This window comes from Pan paniscus, chromosome 6, assembly GCF_029289425.2.
Source record: "Pan paniscus chromosome 6, NHGRI_mPanPan1-v2.0_pri, whole genome shotgun sequence".
Lineage (NCBI taxonomy): Eukaryota > Metazoa > Chordata > Mammalia > Primates > Hominidae > Pan > Pan paniscus.
The window spans coordinates 79,127,326-79,134,646 of record NC_073255.2 but is presented as its reverse complement, the minus strand read 5'-3'; the positions used below and the strand labels follow the sequence as shown (position 1 = coordinate 79,134,646).

Below are 7,321 nucleotides of genomic sequence, written 5' to 3'. Positions count from 1 at the left end.
ATTGAAAAACTCTTAAGGATTGAGCCCCTGCCCCGCTCCATCATTTTGTTTCTTGACTTAGGAGATACCTCTAAATTTGGGGAATTCCTTCATCTCATATGGCTAAATTTTCTAGCAGGGATTTCACTCAGAACCTCTCTGGAATGTATGCCTGACGTGAATTCCACTGGACTTTGGGGTTCTCAGCACGTCGTGTATTTTGGGGTTCCCTTTTTGTCCTCTCTTCCATTCAAGGACTACTCTCTTACTTCACCAAAATACAGAGAATTTTTCTGAAAAATCAATAAAGTGTTTCAAATAAAACCTTCCCAACCTTTGCCTCTGGGGAAAACATAATTTTTATTAAATTATTTATGTATGTATTTGACCTCTGCTCTAAAAAGAGACACTACTCACTTCACACAAGGCTGTTAGTTATTTAGAAACATCCTTGAAAAGATTGTCCAAACAGAAGCTTATATAAGACATAAAACAAATTAACCGACAGGTCTATAAAAACTGTCTCCCAACAGAGTATAACATGCCCTTAAAAATACAGAAATATTAGTACGACCATTATAAAAAACACTGTGAACCTTTTTCAAATAATTAAAACAGAATTACCATATTATCCAGCAATTTCACTTCCAGATATACAACCAAAGAAAATAAAATTAGTCTCTAGAAGAGACATCTGCACTTCTATATTCATTGCAGAATTATTTACAATGACTGAGACATGCAAACAATCTACGTATCCATTAATAGATGAATGGATAAAGAAATTATGGAATATTTATATAATGGAATATTATTCAGCCATAAAAAAGAGAATTCTGCCATTTGCAACAATATGAATGAACCTAGAGGACATTAGCTTAAGTGAAATAAGCTAGACACAGAATGACAAATACTGTTTAATTTCACTCATGTATGAAGCCAAAAATGTCAAAGTCATAGAAACAGAGAGCACACAGTGGTTCCTAGGGGGTGGTGGGTGGAAGAAACGAAGACATGTTGATCAAAAGTGCAAACTTTTAGATATAAAATAAATAAGTTCTGGTGATTTAATTTATAGCATGGATGTCCATGAATGTTGTCTTAGGCTATCCCTATTTCTGTAACAAAATATTTTAGAATAGGCAATTTATACAGAGTCTAAACTTAGTTCTCACAGTTATGGAGGCTGAGAAGTCCAAGATTAGGGCACCAGCAGGTACACATAATAGTACCTGCTAATTACATTAATTTGAGAATTACACTATGTATATGTATGTATGCATTTGTTGGAGCATCACATTTTAACCCTATGTTCTTTTTATGAAAATGTTACTCCTGTACAACTTTATTCTCTCTTTCCCTGCTAGTTTGGGTACTAATGTTTAAATCTACATATGTTACAAACACAATATGTTTTTATAGTTATCTGCTCATATAATTTTATTTGTTTTAAATTAGCTGAAATAAGAAAAAAGAGCACTTGTATATTTACAGGTTTATTTTGTTAAACTTCTTATTATTCATGGTATTATTTTAATCTTTCAGTTTTACTAACGTATTTTTTTAAATCTTTGTGGATACGAGTTATTATCTGGACAGGTTTTCTTAGCCCAATATAGCTTTTTTTGAACCCACCTTCTCTGTGCTGTTATTGGCAAATGAATTAAATTTCTTTATGTTATATAAATTGCACTGAAGATGCAATTACAAACAATATTACAAAGTTGCTTTTGACAATCAGTAATATGAGAAAAAATATTTCTTATATTGCCTTAAATATTTGTTACATTTACTAGTCCTCTTTGTCTTTTTGGGGCATTGAAATTATCTGGGATTACTTGCATTCAGCCTGAAAACTTATTTTTATTCTTTCTCAAATGATCTGTCTGCTATCAAGAAATTGCCTCAGTTTTTATTTATCTGAAATGTCTTTGTTTTTATTTATCTGAAATGTCTTTATTTTTATTTATTTTTAATTGATAGTTTTTCTGAGGATAAAATTTTTAGTGGACAGTTTTTTGTCTTTGAGCATTGAAATATATATATTCTTAGAAGCTGAAAAGTTTTATGAAGAAAAAAATTCGAGACCTGAGAATGTTCAGCGATTTGAGAAATTCAGAAAGGAAGGAAATGCTTTCTGAGGAGTGAGCCACAAGTACTATATGAGTATAGATAATGTGCACCCTACATAGGTGTGACTGTGGCTATGTGGATGTTTGAGATATGTATTTTATGATATTTATTTGTTATAAAATAAAGCTCAGGCTACATTTTAAAGAATTTATATAAGATAGTTGGGGTTAATCAAGATAAATGGGTAAAATTAAAATGATAATGTTGGTAATAATTTTGACCATGCAATAAATAGTGATGATAGGATATCTATTGCTTTTTTCAGATATATAAAATATGATTCCTCTTCATGATTAAGATGACCTTGTTCCACTTATGACACTATTAAAAATTGCCCTTTTTTTCCAAGCTGGTATTAGACTCACAGCCAACACCTTCCTCCTTTTCTTCTGTATCTGCACACTCCCTCTGGACTGCAGGCCTAAGCCCACTGACCTCATCACCTGTCACCTGGCCCTTGTCCACTTAGTGACGCTCCTCACTGTGAGCTTCTTGGCAGCTCCAGACCTGTTTGAGTCACAGTATTTTCAGAATGACTTCAAGTGTAAGGTAGTCTACATGCATAGAGGGATGAGGGCTCTCCATCTGCACCACCTGCCTCCGGAGTATGCTTCAGGCTGTCACCATTACCCCCGGCACCTCCTGGTCAGCAAAAATTAAACAGAAATTCACACATTGCATCTTTCACTTCTTTGGGTTCTCAATTTGTTTCTCAGTAATAACCTGCCCTCCTCCACTGTGGCCTCTTCTAATGTGACCAATAGCAATGTGCTAAGTATCAGTAAATACTGTTCACTTTCTTACATAAGCTACATCATCAGGAGTCTGTTTTTCATGCTGCCACTACTTACAGATGTCTTCTTTGTAGCAATCATGTTTCTCTCAAGGGCATACATGGTAATTATTTTGTCCAGACATCAGACACAACCCCAGTACCTTCCCAGCACCAACCTCTCTGCAAAAGCCTCCCCAGAGAAAAGGGCCACACAGACCATTCTGTTGCTGGTGAGTTGCTCTGTGGTCATGTACTGGGTGGACCTTATCATCTCATCCTCCTCAACCCTGTTATGGGCTTATGACTCAGTTATCGTGGGTGTCCAGATGCTTATGGGCAATTTCTGTTAGCCCTTTTATGCTAATTAGGTCTGATAAAAGAATAATCAAAATTTTGCATAATGTGTCATATAAATATCATAGATGATTAATGAATTATGAAAACAATTATCTGAAAAACAGATTTTGACATCAAATTTTTCAAGAAGCAGGCGATTTGATATATTATTTTATTACACTTTTATTTCATCTTAATACTTTTGAAAACTATGCTGCCAAGAACTTGGTGGTTTCTTTAGTTCAAAGTCCAACATCATAGTTCCCTTTGTCCACAAGTTTCTTACATTTAATTTTGATTCCCTAAATTTTATATAAGACAACTTTTCTATCTTCTTAAAGTGTACACTTAAGATGCTCCTGTTGGTAGATGAAATTTCTCTTTGTGTGTGTGTGTGTGTGTGTGTGTTTACTTTTGAAGGTTATTTACTTTACCCTTATTTATTTAAAAATATGCTAGCTGTGTATTCAATTATAGGTTGAACAATAATTTTTCAGCACTCTTAGTATCTCCTTCTCAGTTTTCTGGCTCTGCCATGGGCTGTGGAGATTTTATTCTCACCTGTGTAGATTCTCTCTCTCTCTCTCATGGATTTTAATTTTCTTCATTCTCTTTGGTGTTATGCAGTTTGACTTATCGTGTTGGATATCTTTCTTTATTGCTCTCTCACTTTTTTTTTTTTTTTTTTCGGAGATGGAGTCTTTCTCTGTCACCCAAGCTGGAGTGTAATGGTGCAATCTTGGCTCACCGCAACCTCAGCCTCCCAGGTTCAAGCGATTCTCCTGCCTCAGCCTCCAGAGTAGCTGGGATCACAGGTGTTGGCCACCATGCCTGGCTAATTTTTCTGTATTTTTAGTAGAGACGAGGTTTCACCATGTTGCCCGGGCTGGTCTCAAACTCCTAACTTCAAATGTTGCGCCCACCTTGGCCTCCCAAAGTGCTGAGATTACAGGCATGAGCCACCGCACCCGGCCTCTTTATTGCTCTCTTTCAGGCACAGTGTCTCTTTTAGGCACATGTCTGGTTTTTAATTTCAGAAATTTGTAAATAATTATTTATTAGCATGACATTATTTGTATGGATTCAAGTGAAATAATTGTGCTTTACTCTTTCTATTCTTCACATATGTATAATTACAGACATATTGCTATTATTTTGTTTCTCTTCCTTTTATTTGGTTATATTCGTTCTGCTCAAAATTCCAGTTCATTAATCCAGTTTACTAATTCTCTCATCATCAACTTAGTCTAATTTTATAATTAACTCACATATTGTATATTAAATTTCTTTATGTTTAAATTATTCCATTTCTATTTGCTCTTTTCCAAATTTGTTTGTTCAGTTTATAGTTTCCTGCTCTTTCAAAAATTATTTTGATATCATCTTTTCCCCATTTGTTTTTACTTAAACATTTAAAATAATTAAATTTAATATTTTATATTAATATTTATAAATATAAATATATTTATAATACTTTTTACATTTAAAATATTATAAATATATTTCCAGTATGCAAAGTTTATGTGATATCAAATTTCTTCCAACCCGGCCAGGCACAGTGGCTCACGCCTGTATTCCCAGCACTTTGGGAGGCCGAGGTGGGCGGATCAGTTGAGGCCAGGAGTTTCAGACCAGCCTGGGCAACATAGTGAAACCCGTCTCTATTAAAAATACAAAAATTAACCGGGCTTGGTGGGGCGTGCCTGTAATCCCAGCTACTCGGGAGGCTGGGGAAGGAGAATCACTTGAACCCAGGAGGCGGAGGTTGCAGTGAGCCAAGATCGTGCCACTGCACTCCAGCCTGGGCAACAGAGCAAGACTCTGTCTCAAAAAAAAAAACAACAAAAAAACTTCTAACCCTTTTTCCTCGTACCTTATCTTCTTCTGTGCTTCATACTTTATTTTTTATTTTTTGCAATAGGATCCGGTTTACTCTGCCTTGGCAGGGTGATCCTGAGAGTGGTGGGTGTCACCCTCTCCTGGGCGTAGGGAGGGCCAGCGGGCCAGTTAAGCCAATAGTGGGAGAAGCGCTGGTGGGGGGCGGGATTTGGGGGTCAGGGGTGTAATCCCGAGAATGCGGTGAAACCAGGCCGAGGCCTGGAGGCAGCTGTGGTAGGCCAGGGCAGGGTGGAAGGCAGTGGACTGGGACTGGGCCAGGGCGACAGGCTCGAGGACCCAGGCCACACGGGCACCCTGGGAGGTGGGGTGCAGTGTCACATGACGCAGAACATGAATCACAGGCCCAGGGCTCACAGTAAGCACATGGACAAGGGGGCACAGACTCACAGGCCAGATGGACATCCAGCCGACACCGGGCCAGACGAGTGGACACAGGGCCGGTGTCACATACAGACCACGGGGCGACATGGCCCTAGGGAACACACAGACTTGACGTCATAATGCACAAGGCAGGTCACAGAGCTCGAGGGACCTGGGCAGGGGCCGCTTGGCATTTCTGCACTGGAATCCTGTGAGACAAGGGTGGTGGCAGCTCTGGAGGTGCCTGGGGTGGTCCCCTCAAGGCCCTTCCGGGCTTACTCCGTCTTCCACACTGTTGAGCAGCTTTCCTACCTCATGGCAGAGGATAAACACTGTGGTCACATCCAGGCAGACCCGGCCCAGGTGGGGGACAATGCCGTTGTAGAAGGCCTTGAGCCCTTCCTTTCTCAGGATTTGCAGCCGCAGTCCCGTGTGTTCTGCATTTGTGCTTTTCAGGCCCCGCATCCGGGTCTCGATCCCGTGCAGTGGAGCGTTTCCCAAGACACTGGCTGCGCCTGCAATGGCTCCGAAGGCCCCAGCGACCAGCGGGTTCATGGGCTTGCTGGGGTTGTCCCCTCGGTACCAGCTATGCAGCGGGGTCAGGAGAAGAAGCGGATGGCCTGGTTCCAGCCCTGCTTCAGCGCGGGGGCCGTGAGGCCCCGCTGGGTCCCCTTGTTCCCGCACAATCTCTCTAACCCTGGTGGGAGACTCCTCTGCACTGGACGTCTGGGGAGGTCTGGCGGTGGATGAACTTCACCTTGATGGCGTCCATGGGAAATACGACCACCACGGCCCCGGCCACGCGGGCGCCCCAGCCGCACAGCAGCCTGCGCTGTTGTAAGGCCGTCCCTGGGCATCCCGCGTCTGGCTGCTGAGGAACTGGAACATTCAGAACCCAAAGCCGCCTTGGGGATAGAGCCGCAGAGCAGGGAGCCGAGGCCGCGGTGCTGGCCCGGGATGCCGTGGCCGCGACAGTGTACTCGCGGAATCCATGCGCCGTGTGCCGCGGGTGCGAGCGCTCGTCGGGCTGCAGGTGCGTCCTCCCGCGCTCCGTGGGCAACGGACGCCGATTTCGATGTCGCGGGTCTGGCCGCCTGCCAGGGTCGCCTTCCCCGGAGCCTCCGCTGGGCCTTCTTGGACGCGGTCGGGCCACGGCGGGCGGGAGGCGGGCGCCCAGCATGGTCTGAGGTCCCAGCATCCTGAACTCCACACTGGGACCTTAATTTGGTTTTAACACAAATAAATATCTCACTAAAGATAAAAAGGGATGTCTTGGCTTCTAATTTTTGTTAAAGGCAATAGCATATGTTGTATAGGATAGTGCATTGGGGTAAATGGGTTTTTTATTCTTTTTATTTTTTTCATCAGCCCACTGGCATTGAAAGGGGATAGTTTTTAGGTTATCGATGAGCGATTTTCCCTCAGATAGGCCTTAGTGTAGGGGTTTGTGGTCATGTAGATGAGAGGTAGGCTGGGATTAAAAGTCGTTATGGCAGTAATAGCCTTCTGATGACGAGGAAATTCAAATCCCTTTCATGATACTTTGCTAATATCTCCCGGGTTTGCTGTGCCTTCCCTTTGTGTCTCTTCCCACACATGGTTTCTTGCACTTGGCTCAGCTATATTCCACTGTTCTTTTGACTCCATGCTTCTTAGCCTGGTAGCAGCGGTGAGGGAGTGAGGGGATTTCCAATGTTCTGAGGAAGCCTCAGACTTAGCACTGTGAACTGGGGTGTGGGGTTACTGACATTTGAAGAGTTTCCTGCCCCTCCTGTAGATGCAATGCCAGGGCAAGAACACATTCCTGTCCCTACTTGTCCATGGTAGGGGAGAGATACT

The 7,321-nt window shown here is 42.0% G+C and overlaps 1 pseudogene; it reads left to right on the top strand.

Annotated features, from left to right (window-relative positions):
• Positions 1-388: 388 nt before the first annotated feature.
• LOC100981966 (putative vomeronasal receptor-like protein 4) lies at positions 389-3,313 on the top strand (annotated as a pseudogene).
• Positions 3,314-7,321: the final 4,008 nt, after the last annotated feature.